Raw genomic sequence first — 15,194 nt, 5'->3', positions numbered from 1 at the left:
GCAAATGACAACAGAACCTTTTGTCTAGAGGGACTTCTATAGACCCCTTCTAGTGTCTTACCATCCATGGTCAGAAAACCTTTCCAGAGTCTGATTTTATTCCCACTTGGTGGATTCAATGTGTTGTCTCAGTGGGAGTTGGAAGAACAGCTGTGTACCCTCCACTATACAAGCATTATGTCTCAATTCCTTCTTTACCCACCTGCCCTTCCCCGCCCCTCCAGTCTGAAGACTGCTGGCTCAGCGGGCCTCCCGCTGTCTGGGGAGTCTGGGTTTGAGCTGGGGTGAGGCAGTGGCACCATCGTTATGGTAACAAGCTGCCAGCTCATTGTTGCTAATAACTTGTCAAGTCCCTGGGCTCAGATGTAGCATGCTTTCCCACCAGCCCTTCTCCCCATGTCACAGAAAGAAAAAGTGAGGTTGTGAGGGAGGGGCTGACGAATAAGCGTGTCTGGGGAAGTGGATGGCCTTGTCCTTGGGTTGCAGCTAGAGAACTGGGGATAGGTCCCTTGGGGGCTGATTTGCACATTTGATTACATAAGTTTGTGTATGATTGCATGGGCTGTTACATGTGAATACACTCAGAACATACTTGTATAGACCTGTACATGCTAGCTGACATGTTCATGTGCTTTTACACAGCAACCCACATGTAAACATGCTTCCAAGCACCAGAGCATGCTTGTGCATGAATACTGCCTCTACCATCTGCACATAAGGCACCCAAGAAATCTGGGTTTGTGGGGGTGTCCAGGTATGTGGGTGGGGATCTGATCTTTTTCTGAGGCAGCTTCAAAGTGTCTTGTTAACAAAGGGACAGAATGGTACCAGGGTTCCTTCTTCCTTCCAGTCAAGAGCTCAGAATGGGAATGGGCTGGGAATGATGTGGGGGGCTCAAGCTCCTAGCTCCTGAAGGCCCCTGCCTCTATGTCTTTGAGCTCAGGTATCCCCTGCCCCCTTCACTCTCTGTTCTTTCTCATCCTCTCCTCTTCCTATGTGTAAATATTAAAGAGCTGAGCCTGCAGGGCTGATGTAGACATGGGGAGAGAATGAAATTAAAAAGGATTCCCTTGCCCCCATCCCGACACCCCCACCCTCCATTCCCCCTGCTCCTGCCTCCTCCCATTTCCCTTCTCCCCTCCCCTCAATCAGTGCTTCCACATGTCTCTCCTCCCCCCAGTCCAGATGGGAGCTGGCTCCTTCAGAAAGGGGGCTCAGATCAGGGTGTGGGGAGCTACCTCTCTCTGCCTCCCCCCACCACAACTGCCTACAGGGCTGGGAGCCCCCACGTGAGTATTTCTCTTATCTTTGGGGTGGTGGTTAAGAAGGAAAAGTGGTTTTTAGAACCAGCTGTGAGTGGCGTTGAGAGGCTCTGGGCTGAAAGGAGGTGGGTGGGGTCCTCTCTCTAGGCTCCCTCAGGGAAGCCTCGTGTCTGGGTTTCTTTCCTCTCTTTGGACACAGAGGGAAGGGAGCAACACCAGGTGCTCCCGGTGGATGGGAGCGAGCGTGGGATGGGCAGGCGAGAGGGGCTTCTGTTCTAAAGAGCACCGGTGTGTGGTGGGGTAAATCTTTCTGGCATCCTGGGTTTCTGGCAGTCGTGCCCGGAGAGTCGCTGGGAGCTGTCCCGAGTGCTGAACGGGACTCGGCGGGGATTTGCATCTTCGGCACTGTCTTGGGTCTTGAATGGGGCTGCGTTGGAACCTGATGATGGAAAGGTGACTAGGCAGTGCTGAGGGCTCACTGGAAAAATTCTCCCAGATGACCCATTTTCCAAGGATGGAGTCCCTAGTTGGAAAGATAGATTTTGGGGTCCTCCTTCTGGCTTTAGGCCTCACAGATAATTGTTAGTGGTATTTGAAAAAAAGAACTCTTTTCCTGTTTCAGTTCCCCCTCCCCTTTCCAAAATCACCTTTCTGTTAATATGGGGGTAGGAATGGAGGTTGATATTGTGGCTGTAAGCTCTCTTCTCCTGGATAGTTTTTAGTGCAGCAAGCTTTGGGGTATGGACACCAGCTTTTCTCCTACTGGGTCCCACAAGTTCAGGCTCAAGGCAGTTCTGGTTTAGGAGAGCTTAGGTTTTGCTAGTTAGGCCTGGGGTAGATAGGGCTTAGGAGTTCAGGACAATTTGGTTGACTATGTGGCACCCCTCTGCCCAGTATACTTTGGAATTAAGGACAGGGGATAGTGAAATATTCTGCAAACCTGTCTTATACTCTGCCCACCCCAACCACAGCTCAGAGCAGCATTTGGGAGAGACTTTTGTTGGGGAGGAAGATTTCCAAGCAAAAGATTCAAGGAGTGGGTGGGGTTGTTCAATGCCATGGAGCAGAGGAGGAGGAGGCTACTGGAGACAGGGCAATGGGAACAGAGGAAGATCTGGGGAAGAAAAAAACCCTTCAAATTAGGGGATAGGGTCTTAGGTTTCAATCTTCAGCTTCCTTGGAAATCTTTTCCCCACTAACCCAGCGTCTTCTCAATTTTCTGGATCCGTGTGCTTTGTCTTTGTAACTCTGAAGGGAATAGAGCAAGGAGTTATTTCTCCAGGTCCCTTCCCTTGTCATCCCAGGGGGATGAGAGCCAAATGTCAGGACATGCAGATGAGACTGTGGGGAACAACAGGCAGGAAGGGTTGATGGCAGCTTCACCTCCCATCCCCAAGAGCACAATCAAATATTCAAATGGGATCCTTCTTGAGGGGAGAGCAGAGAGGGTTTCCAGATGATGCTGGGCAAAAACTGGGTGTGGCAGGGAGTTCAAGAAAAGGGGGAAGTATCTAGGGACCCCAAACTGAGCCAGTTCATTCTTTCCCAGATGTGACTTCGGGTTAATAAGGAGCCCATCACCCATCATGTTTTTGATGTAGCTCATCAAGATGATTCTTCTCTAGCTGCTTGGGAGGAGCCGAGTTCTCCTGTGCTGTGGGTGCTGGGAGGTGGTGGGTGTGGGTGTGGGTGCCTGTTTGGGGAGGGGAGGTGTTTGTGCTCCACTCAGCTCCCTTGGTTACATAACAGCTTTGATAAGACTTTACTTTGGAGCTGCTGCTACTGCCTGAAGCAGTCACCCCTCCACCCCCACATGGAATACTGGATGTCCACCCCCCTCTCCCTGGCCCCTTGGAGAGTCCTGCTATTCATGATCCAATGTTCCAGCAGCCACTTTCCTGCTGGGAGTCATCTTCAGTTCCCCTCCCTGCTCCCTACCCAGCTCCTGTTTTTTAAATACTTGCTTCTTTTGTTATCTTGAGCCAAGGTCACCACCTTTACATTTTTAAGCCTTAAGGTCTGGCCTCTCTTTGGCAGGGTCTTTGGGCTGGGATGGAAGGGGTTCACTGGACATCATGAAGTTGCCCTCTAAGAAAGGAGAGAGTCATCCCAGGAGGTTTTAGGGCCCAGAGATAATTTTCTGACTGTTCCCTCCTGTGCCCCAATAACTGTTTTGGAATCTGGGAGCAGTGGACTATACCCAGAGGTACTGGGAGGAAAAACTCTGGTCTTGTTACTGTCTTTTTATTTCTCCTTTTTGAATTAAAGACTTGTATATGTATGTGGGCGTGGAGATGGGGGTGGGGGCTTCTTCTTGGGTGGGGAAAAAGTACACCTACTCCAAGGTGCACCAGCTTCGTTGCTACTGATCCCTCAGGTTGTCTGAGGAAATATTGGTTACTACAGGCATGGGACAAGGGGCTAACAGCCCATTTTTAGAATGACTTTTTTTTTTTTCTGAGAGTGGGTGGGAATGGGGTGTATCCAGGAGTGGGGCATATCCTATTGATAGTAGGCACAACTTTCCAAATGGAGAAGTGGGAGACTGGCAAGAAAGAGAGCAAGTGCAAACTTGCAATGTCCCTTGGAGAGAATATGGACTCCTGGCTTTGTGCACAGGATAGAAACCAGGGGAGGGGCTGGATAGCTCTGCTGTTCTGGTGCACATGCGTGTGTATTGCTGCCTGCGAGTGGGTCTGTGACTGTGCATATGTACACACATATGCGTGAGTGTGCTGCATGAATGTGTTCAAACACATTTATGATTTTGTGTGAAGTGTAGACACATGTATACCTAGGTGGATGTACGTATAACTTTATGTGTGCGCCCATGTCTGTTTGTGACTTTGAAGGCAAAGACTTGATTAAACCTGTGTGTGTGTGTGTGTTGGGGCACTCACCCAACAGTGCATATACATGAGTGTAAGTCTGCCTGTGAGCATGTATGTAGGGACACATATGTGCACACATGAAGTAATAGCATGTAAATATATCTACATAAGCTGGGTCATGTGAACAAATGTGGCAGAGAGAAAGGATGAGAGAGGGAGAGGGAGAGAGATTGATTCTGACTGAGCACTGGGGCTGTCCAAAAGTTGTTTTCCCACACACTTGAATTTGATCCACCCTGATGCCAGTGGCTCGTCTCCAGAAGGCAGCCTCCTGAGGTGTCTCAAATTCTCATGTCACAGGGACCCAACTGTTCCTCACTCCCATCCACATGATGGGGATTTGCAGATGGGAAACCTATACAGGCCTCCGAGACAGCTGAATGAGGGAGCCCAACCCAAGGCCGATCGAATGCTATGGGGCTCGGGAGTGTATGTGGGGAGAGGGTATGGGAGCTTAAACATGAACATGACGGCAGACATTTTAAGAATCAAGCAGGACAAGGGGGGCTTAGTGGGTGAAGGGGACTGGGTATTAGAGGCCCAAGTGTGTGTATGAGCCTCACACTTGTGGGGCATGTGGCAATACGTGTATACGTGTGTGTGTATTACCTGTCTAGGCTTTACTATGCCTATCTTGACATAAATGCTCTTTCTAACGTGTACACACATGCACGAATCTACAGGAATGTATATAACACAGGATTTGTCAACATGTGCATACATGCTAACAAACACATACATATGAATAGAGTGTGCAGAAATACGCGGGCATATGTGAACACTGGCCTGATGGCAACTGGCGAGCACACACACATGCACCTCGCTCACCCACCCACATGTTAATGACAGCCTGCAAGTCGTCCCTTTCCACCACCTGTGCCTCACCCAATGCATGCATTCATTCAGCCAATGTTTCTTTTATGCCTATGATCTGCTACATTCTGTGCTGGACACTGGGGATGGTCCTTGACTTCAGGTAACTTATAATCCAGAGAAGGTAAAAGACCTGAAACCAAGTAAGGAGAGTGTTGAGGAAGGTGGGAGGACATAAGTGGTCATGGGGGGGGTGGAGACCTCTGGAGAGGTTGGTCAGTTCTGGAGTGGGGGAAGGGAGGGGTTTGGTAAAGGAGCCATAGGAGAGGAGTTCTTTGAGCCACAGCTTGAAGTTGGAACAGGTGTTCCCCAGGTGGACAACTGTAAGAAAAGGTGTTTCAGTGACAAGAAATGTCCCAGCTGGTCTCCCTACTCCCACCATTTCCAGCCCCTCCTCCACAGAGTCTCCCTTGCAGAAAAGCAGCCTGAGTAAGATGAGGTCATGCCTTTCCAATGGCTTTTCATCTCAGAGTGGACTCCAAAATGCTTAGTGGGGCCTGAGTGACCTAAGTGCTGTGTGTAAAATAGCCTCCAGTGACCTCCCTGATCTCAGGTGCCACCCCAAGGGCTTCCGTTTCGTTCCACAAAGATGGTAAAGCACAGTCCCACCTCAAGGCCATTGTACTCATTTTCCCTCAGCTTGAAATGTTCTTCCCCCAGATATCCATGTGATTTGCTCTCTCACTTTGTCTTTGCTCAAAAGGCACTTTTTTTTTGAGAGGTCTCACCTACAGTCTATCTTCGATATCCCCTCGTCCTTCTGTCCCCTCACGCCACTCCATTATTAAATACATTCGAGCCAAGCCCAAGGCTGATCAGCTGCTGTGGTGCTCAGGGGTGTATGGAGGGAATATCCATCCTCTACAGTCTCGTATACATTCTATTCTAGAAAACGAACTTCTTCAGACTGGGAGCTTTGTCCGTTGTGTTCACTGCTACCCCTGCTGTGTCCAGAGGCGTGCACAGCTCCAGTGGGCACTCAGTACACATTTGTTGAATAAACACGTTCTAGGTAGATCACACTGGCAGCCAGTGAGGAGAATAGACCGGGTTGGACCCAGATGCGAGCAGGGAGACCAGTTAGGAACCCGCCAAAATAGCTTTGGTGAGAACGTAGGATGAGGGCTCCTTTGATGTCGAACATTGGCAGTGGAGATGGCGAGAAGGCGATAGAATGTGTGCACTCTCATGCACACGTGTGCACACGTGTGATTTTAGCCAGTCAGGTCTACTGTCTTAGCTGGAGAAGGCTAAGGAAGAAAGTAAAAATGTCTTCATGTGTGAATGCAGTGTGTATGTCATGAACACCCCATGGCAAGCTGGACACCCTCCAGCTAACCTTGGCTGACCATTCTTCCTTCCTTTTGGATCGTGGCACCACCACCACCACCACCCATACGCCCACCCCTGCCGGCCAGGTTGCAGTGGGCTGTGGTGTACGGGTCCCTCTGGTTCCATTTGGTCAGTGATACAGGGCCCCTGCCTTAGGTAACAGCATCCTGAACAGTGGGAGGGGTGTTAGGAAGTCAGAGCCTCGGAGCATTAGAGGCCCTGGGACAGAGGCATGCGGACCCCGAGAGGAGTGCTCAGAGCTTTTGAGCTCAGGCCTGGTCCAGACTTGCCGAGGCCCGATGTGGCGGGAGGCAGGGAAGCCTCCTCAGACAGCATTTTCCCTCCTCCCTTCCTCTCCCTGCTCCGTTCTGGGTCCTCCCTCCTGGTGGGGTGGTGCCTTGGCCAAGTATGGGCTCAGGAGTGAGTGGTCCCCCCAGGCTGTGATGTGAATTCAGGTATGTGGGGGCACCTAGGGAAAAGGGACTCGATTTCCAGAGGACAGGCCGGGGGTTTGGGGGTGAGGGAGGAATCTCTCTGAGAGTCTCAACTTTGGCCGTTTTCCTCTCTCCCATGAGACTTGGGGGCTCGCGCTCGCGTAGCACAGTGAGGGACTGAGGTTAGACCTCAGGCAGGGCCAATCGGCGGCTAGCGGGAAGGGACAGAGACTTGAGGCGCGGGGAAAGCTGGGAGGGAGGGCCGGCGGAGAAAGGAAGAAGTGGGAGTGGTGGGTCAGCCCCGCCCCGTACCGCTCCCCGACCTGGGGAAGGGGCGGTTGAGGCCTGAAATCCTCTTTGAGAATTCCTCCTCCAGACCTCCAAGCTTGCGCCCGCGTTGCCTCATCCCCCAGAGGCCAGGGCGAGAGCCCCTTGCAGGTTCGAGGTGTCTGTCTGGGGGCCTTCTGCCAATCTCCTCTCCATCTGGACTAGGGGCGGGGGCGCTGCCGCCGCTCCCCTCCCACCTGGGCTCGGAGCTTGGGGGTTGGGCCGAAGCTGCAGCCAGAGCCGCCCACCTGCCCGCGGTGTCATGGCAACGACTCTGCCCACGTGGACGAAGAGGAAAGGGAGAAGAGAGGAGAGGAGGTATCACGACAGACGTGAGGATGGGAGGAGACTCCTCAGGGTCCTGCGTACTGGAGCCACCACCCTGCCGGTGGTCCGGTCCTAGCTGCTCTCACCCCAGGGCCCCCAGGGCGGGGTGGGGCTTGAGCGCCAGTCCTGGTCTCAGAGCGCGCATGTCCTTGGGTGTCCTGAGTAATGCTGATGACCTTGGCCTCCTGTGCTGGGGGCCTCCCCGGGCAGCGTCTTGGGGAAGATGGGGCTGTGGCATGTGCAGATCTCTCCTCTCCCCACCCTGCAAGTCGGGGATGGTGCCTGGGGCTGAGGGGATGAGAGCCCGACCTACTTCTCCATTTTCTCACTATTTTTCAAAAGGAAAATGACCCACTTTTCAGCCAATGGGACTGGGGCCTGCTCCCAGGCTGATTCCCCGAGCCCCCCTGCCCAGGCCTCTGTCCCATCGTCAGCCTATTAGCCACGTGCTGGACCCACTTGCTGAGGGAAGCAGGTGCACCTGTGTGGAGGGCTGCTTCCCCGCCATCTGCACCAGGCTGGGGAGGGGCCTGCTCTGAGTGAGGCAGGGGTGTGCTAGGGCCCTACTGATCCTGCGTGGGCTCCACTTTGGGCGGACCCCATTGGCAGCCACAGTCCCGGGCAGTTTGAATGTCCCGTCTGCCATCTCTGTACTCTCCCGGGGTGCATTCATGGAAGGGCAGGAAGGTTCTGGGGAGGGCTGGAGGAGGACCACTCTGTATTAGTGGATGGTGGTATGCTGTCTTCTCAAGCGTGAACAGGGAGAGCCTATGGCCCTTGAGAACCATGTCTGTCTTTCTGTCTGTCTGCCTGCCTGCTAGAGCTCCTTCCCGAGAACACTCCTAGAGGGTTCTGTCTCTGCCTTTCTTCCCAAGCCCCTCCCCCTCTCTAGGATATTGGTTTGGGCCTCAGAGCCCCCTCCCTCCCTCAGCTATATTGGCCTGGGCTGGCTTGGGGGGTGATTAGGGATTTAATTATTTAGTTTCTCCAGCTCAATAGATTAATTCCATCTATCACAGGCAGGCTGAGTCTTCTCCCCCTTTCAGGGCTGCCTGGCCAACCCCAGAGGGAGGGAGCATCATGGCTCACCTGGGCCTAGTGCTAGGTCTGGGAGCGATGGATAAAGTTCTTGGTGGGGGAGGGTTTGGTGTATGACACTGAGCGCATGTGGGTGCCTGAGCGATGCGGAGTGAACATGTATATTTGTTGTACGGGGACGAACACGTGCATGGACACGTATGGGAGGGCTGTACCTGCGGCTTCTGTGCGCACAGGCGGCGGCGTCCATTGGATTAAAATGCAGATGTGTGTGAACCCTTGTGGGAACAAGTTCGGGTGTATCTGCACACTATGTGACGATGACTGTATATGACAAATGCCACGTGAGTTGTGTTGGATGATGCGCATGGCTTTGTAAGCTGACTTCGGAGGAGCACATATGTTAAACTGTGAATAAGCAGCCCTGGCAACATGTGCCCGTGTGCGAGGGAGGGATGGAGGTTTTCTGAGGCTGAGTGATGAGTCAGGGCACACTGCAGGTCCACTTGGTGGCCTCATCAAACCCCTCTGGTCAGAGAGACATGCTACTTTGGACCTGCTGGGGCTTGGTCTCTCCGTGGATGAGAAGGTTGGGCCTGGACTCGGACCAGATTCCAGTCCCTCTTCCACCACCTCTGTGACCTTGGGCAATTCTCTTTACTTGTTTAAGCCTCAATTCCTCATCTGTAAGATGGAAGTAAAAATGGGAGCTCCTGTGAAGGGGAGTTTGCGAGGGCGACGTGAGAAAGGGCAGCGAAAGCACTTGACGCCATGGCTTTTTAGTTGTAGGCATTCAAAGAGCTGTACCTCGGATTCCAGAACTGAAAGGCACCAGGGGTTGCCTGTCTGAAATGTGTTCGGTGCTTGAGAACATTCTATAGCATCCTCCAAAGCAGCCCTCCAACCCTTACTCGCAGGCCTCGCTAGGCAGGACACACCCAGTTCTTCTGGAAGCCCACCGCCCTGGAGCAGCTCTGCCTGCCGGGGAGTTCTGCTCCAGCCGCACACTCATTTCCTCCCTGCCTTCTTCTGTTTCTCCTCTGCTCCCTGTGCCCCAGCCGGGGGTACTCCTTCTTGATGGCTCGATCACGGATCCTGAACTTATTGAGCACCTACTGTATGCCAGGTCTTGTCCATGCTCAGACAGATCAGATGGATCCGGTTTTCAAGGAACTCACAGTCTGCAAACAAATATTTACCCTACTCTGTTGAAGTATGGGACCCAAGAGGAGGTAGCAAGTGCTGTGTCCTGGGATTGATGGGGGGGGCACTCATAGGTAAGTTTTCTTGGAAGAACACCTCAGAGGTCAAAGCTGGGAGGACAGGCCATCCACATGGAAGGCTCTGCTCTTCCCATGCTGGCTCCCCCTGTGGCCCTAGCTCCTGCTAAGCCCAGAAATCCAGAGAAGAGAGCAGAGGCTAGGATAACCTGGAGGCTGGGACAGGATCAGGCAGAGCTGAGGCGTGTTGAGGTGTTACCCCTTGAACCTCAGAGTCTGCCAACCAACCAGCCTCCATGGGGCCCTGTGTGCGACTCCCCTGCCGGAGAGACCCAGATGAGGAGCCAGGCCCTGATTCAGGCAGCCCCTGTCTAAGCTCACAGTTTGCTTATGGGACAGTGTGCTAACCCGGGAGGCAGACTTAAACTGCGGACTTCATCAGACAGCTGGGCCAGAGGGTAGGAAAGGCCATGGGCCTGGCCTGGCTGAGAAGCTGCTGCCCAGTGGACCCTTGCCATGGGCTGGGATCCTACCTGTTGTTCTCTGATGGCTCGGGCAGGATGAAGTCTGGGGGCCAGCCCAAATTTCATCAAACACATACAAAGTACAGAAGGTGCTAGGGTGCTTAAGTTGGGAGAAGCCAGCATATGGAAACGTGTGTCCATTGCCTTGGCTGGATCAGCTTATTTTCTCATTGCCATGGCATTAGGAGGTAGGTGGTATCCCTGTTTGACAGAGGAGCAAATTGAGACTCAGATAAACAAGTTTTCAGGATCATGCAGATAGGTCACAATGTAATAGTTGGAGGTAGATGACGGTCTTTCCAATACCCAGGAATAAGGTCACTGGGCTTTTCCTTCCAGATCCCAGCTGGAGAAGACACCAGCATCCCTGGCTGCAGGGATTGGTGGGGCTGCAAATCAAGGGCTTCTGGTTGCCACCATCTTTGGCTGCCATCTTTGGCCACTGTCTTTGGCCATCAGGGCTGCTCTGCTATCTTCAGTATGCTCAAGGTGCGGGGGTCTTCAAAAGGAGCTCAGGCCAACAAAGTCCTGGGTGAATCATGAAACAAATGAGTTTTCAGAGCACGCATTTTTGATCCAAACCCAAGTCAGGCATGGCTACAGCCTCTGCCCAAGGCCATTTGAGAAACCGTCTTAGAGACCCTGCTTCCAGACCTCACACATTTTCGTGGTCCCCTCTCCATTGTTAATAGCATTGGTGGACATTTTACCTGTATTATCTTAATCCTTGTGACATCACGATGCAAAAGGAACTATTCTTGCTTCCATGTGGAAGTTGAGGAAATTGAACTCAAGAGAGACGAAGGGCCTTTCCTTAAGCCCCATGTCTAGCAAGTGGTAGACCCGGGACGTGAACCCAAATAGTTTCACTGAAGACCCGTAGTCTCTCTCACTAGCTGCCCCTGACCAGGGTCCTCTAGGAGTCTGGTCCTGGGAGTCCTGTCTTTCAGCCGTGGGCAGGGATGACTTCCCCAGGAAGGCTTCTGGGGACCTTCAGGAGGGAGAACATGGACATGACAAGGCCGAAGAACCTGAGACTGGGTTCACTTGGCAGGAAGGGAGGGACAGGCCGAAAGCAGTTGGCCCCGTGATTAGGGAGCGTGAGGCAGGGCTGGGGGTCAGGCGGAATCGTGCCTCACAGCGCCTTTGGCAGCCCTGGGGAGGGAGGAGGAAGCCTGAACTTTGCTTCTGGGGTCTCTTGGCTCTATGGCCCCAACTGGGAGAGGAGCTGCGGCCCGGAGAGTCTGAATGAAGAGACCTACCCAGACCCTGAGATTTCCTCTGCAGAGTTTCATTCTGCTCTGCTGTGTGGGGAGAGTCATTTCCCCCACTCTTTCTTCCTCTTTCCCCCAAACGCCTTCTCTAGGCAAAGGGAGTCTGGAGAGACCCAGATGCAGCTGGAAAAGAGCTGTCTGTGTCTGCCCAGTTGAGAGGGGCTAAAGAAGTCTGATGAGCAGCACTGGGTTTGGAGGCTGGATTTCTAATACCAGATCCTTCCAGGGCTCTCTAAAGCATTTAGAGGGAAAGGAGTAGAGGTCCTTTCTGTGGGCTGTTGGGCACAGGAGAAGAGTGGATGAGGGTGGCAATCATTTCCATTGATACAAATAGACATGTATTTTTTAAAGAGATTTATTTACTTTAGAGAAAGAGAGTGTGTGCATGAGTGAGGGGAGGGGCAAAGGGAGAGAGAGAGCGCATCCCAGGCAGACTTCCCGCTGAGAAGCCTGACACAGGGCTTGATCCCAGGACCCTGAGATCAGGACCTGAGCCAAAATCAAGAGTCGGCCACTTAACTGACTAAGCCACCCTGGCGCCCCCACATAGATATTTTTTGAGCACCTATTAATGCCAGGCGTCGTTTGAGACAGAATACTGCAGCACATGAGACAGATGTAGTCCATGTCTTGCTGGGGCTGATGTTCTACTATTAGGAGACAGACTGTAAACATGTCATAGCTAAAGAAAATAATTTCAAAGAGCAATAAGTGCTATGAAGACAATGAAACAGGGTGACGCAGTGCATACCTGGGGGATGGGGTTCAACCTTAGTTAGTGAGTGGTCAGGGAAGGCCTCTCTGAGCTGAGGCCTGAAAGATGAGGCAGAGGAAGCCATGGGAATATCTGGGGCAGAGTGTTCCAGCAGAGAGAACATCAAGTGCAAAGCCCCCTGAGGTGGGATTTTCAAAGAGATTATAGGTAGTGTGCGTTATTCACAGACTGAGCACTGTCCAATGGGTCAGGAGATGGATTTAGACTTGGCTCTGCCTAAATGTCTCGAGTGTTTTGGAGCGGTAAGCCCATTTGCTGTAAAATTCCTACCCTAACCCCCCAGGAAGAGTTGATTAAATAAAGTAATAAAGGTGAACAAAAAGACCCCGAGCTTCCCTCCTTCTGTTCTGTCCCTCCTGACTTCTTCTCCATTTTTCTGGGGCAGTAAGGGTGGGAGGAGGTTTTTCTCTGGGGTCCTCAGGGCTGGGGGCTGGGCACAAGACATGTTGAGTCTTCAGCAACGGGGCTGATGGTGGGGTTGAGAGAGGCCAGGGGCAAGGGCTCCAGCCCAGCTACAAGAGATCCTGCCAAAGGCAGCTGGGCCAGGCCAGTGCTGGAATGGTTCAAGGGGGCTCGGGCGGGACTGGATGCAGGAGGAGGCAGGCAGCGGGGCGGGGCGGGGGGAGGAATGCCCACCCATGTGCAGAGGAGTGTGGGCTATAGGTCCTCGGTTTTATGTGAAGGCTCCCCAGGAGCTAGCCCTTTTATAGTGGACATACAGCCCCCACCACATATGCTGCTGTCAGGGCAGGGGGTGGTGGAGGACTGGACAGGGAAACTGAGGCAGAGTCCTCGCCATTCTGGTTGACACAGCGAAAGGGAATGGGTAGGCAAAGCCTGAAACTTTGGGGTCCCAAGAGCACACGTGGCTCACCCACGGGCATGTAGGAGCCCAGGCCTATAGCAGCAAAATGAGTTCCAGGCCTCACTTTCTGCAAGTTCTGCTGTGTTGGAACTGGTATGGGGATGATCTCACAGGTTCCAGTGTGAGGGGACTAGATAAGGCTGATCCCCAGGAAGAGAGCAACTGTACCCCTTGGGTGTCCTCTGGACCATTGTGTCCAGCTTGTAGCTTTCCCGGACAGCTTCGTGGGCAAGGCATGAATTGGTTAATATTTGATTTTTGAAATCTTTATCTTTGCTTTGCCCAGGGCATCACTTTGTGTCAGCCTCTGAGACGTTGGCCTTTGCCAAACACTCTGGGTTCCCTGGTGCCTAGGTGTGGACAGTCTTGACTAAGACCTGTTTTTTTCCCTAACAGAATACCTTTGGTCTTATATGGTTGTCCAGGAGAGATTAAGTGACCCACCCAAGAGTCACACTGTAAACCAATGGAGGAAGTTAAAAAAAAAAAAAAGTACAGATAACGAGAACTCCTTTTATTAAGCATTCATCTTGTGCCAGGTTCAGTTCCAAGGGCTTTATATGCTTTACCTTTTTAACCATCACATTCTTGTTAATTCCTTCTGACAGCTCTAAAATCAAGGCCATTTTACAGATGAGAAAATAGGCTAAGAGAGGCGAATCGCCTGCCCAAGTACACAGAGCTAGTGAGTGAGTGCAAAGGGATTTGAACCCAGAGAGTCTGACCACAGAGTCTGCACAGATAACCGCTTTGATCCAGGGAGGCTGTGAGTTGCCTGGGTCTTGAGAAAGGCAAAGCACCTGAGTTGGCTGGGCAGGGCCCTGGGGGAGAGAAGAGGAAAACACTCTGACTCTATCCTCTGCAGCCCTTTTCCTTCCTCCATGTTCCATTCTTTTTCTGGAAGGTAATTGCTTGGGGCAGTGACAACCTCCTGGCGAATTACACAGCTGGTTTCCCAGTGAGATTTGTAACAACAACCCCGCCAGCCTGGCAGCCCCCAGCAAGTTCCGGGTTAAGAAACTAATTGCTGGATTGTGTAGTTGGTGCTAAATTGGGTAATTTCTTGGTGACGGCATGCGTGCCAGTTCTTGCAGTCTCAGATAGGTTCGAGCTGCATCAGAGAATTTGTCATACACGGCACCCTCCCAGACCCCTCCGCTGCCCACCTCCCAGCTGGCTCAGGCAGTTGCAAAAGCGGCTGCTCTCTGGGCCCAGAGGTTCACCATCTGGGCAGCTCCTGTGTCCTGGGGTGGTAGGTAGATGCCTCGGTGCAGTAAAATGGGGGAAAATAGCACCAGCACCCCGAGTTGTCCTAGGGCCTCGAGGAGCTTCCTTTATTCGGTACTTATCTGACCTTGGACTTGGATCAGACTCAGCATCACTGCACAGGGGAAAAGGCTAAACCGCACCCTGGTTAGCTCCGGAAGTGTGCGGGTCTGTGCGAGGTTTTATTTGTTTGTTTTTCTTTTCTTCTTTGAACAGATTCACTTTCATTACTGTGTTTACTTCAGAGTGGCGTTTAGTAAGGTTGGCTTCTCTGGGCTAGCAGCACAGGTCGGAGGAAAGCTAAAGCATTGGGGTGAGGCAGCACTGGGTTTGACTTCGGGCTTTGCCGCCAGCCCTGTGACCTGGGCCTCTGTCAGCCTCAGTTTCTTTTTCTGTAAAATGGAAGTGGGGGATAGTATCTATCCCTTGGAATAGTTGTGGGAGTTACATAAGATGCTGTAAGTGAAAGGCTTACCTTCACCCAACAAACACCTGCCATGTGCCAAGCATCGTTCTAGGGGTTGGGGTAACGCAGAGCTTCCTGCACTTCCACGGAGCTTCCATTCTCATGGGAGAGGTGAACAGTCTCCCAATCACGCCAGTTGAAAATGGTAACTGTCTAAGAGCTATACAGGGACCTAGTGCCTTGAGAGCAAACAGCAGGGAGATCTGACCTAGTCAGGGAGGCCAGAGAAAGCTGCCCTGAGGAAGCAAGAACGGGGCTGAGATCTGAAGGGTGTGTAGGAGTTAACAAGGCAGAGGTGGGCGGGCAAAGCTTTCTGGACA

General features: G+C 52.4%; 1 protein-coding gene across 1 annotated transcript in view; it reads left to right on the top strand.

Annotated features, from left to right (window-relative positions):
• The first annotated feature begins 1,143 nt into the window (after positions 1 to 1,143).
• DLGAP3 (DLG associated protein 3) overlaps positions 1,144 to 15,194 on the top strand; it is a 57,530-nt gene continuing 43,479 nt past the window's right edge. The window contains exon 1 of the mRNA XM_034648904.1: positions 1,144 to 1,289. The gene's annotated coding sequence lies outside the window, so the exon portion shown is untranslated. The remainder of the gene's footprint in view (positions 1,290 to 15,194) is intronic.

Source organism: Ailuropoda melanoleuca, chromosome 2, assembly GCF_002007445.2.
Source record: "Ailuropoda melanoleuca isolate Jingjing chromosome 2, ASM200744v2, whole genome shotgun sequence".
In the NCBI taxonomy this organism is placed as follows: domain Eukaryota; kingdom Metazoa; phylum Chordata; class Mammalia; order Carnivora; family Ursidae; genus Ailuropoda; species Ailuropoda melanoleuca.
Note: the sequence above shows the minus strand (reverse complement) of the source record. Positions and strands in the feature narration are given on the sequence as shown.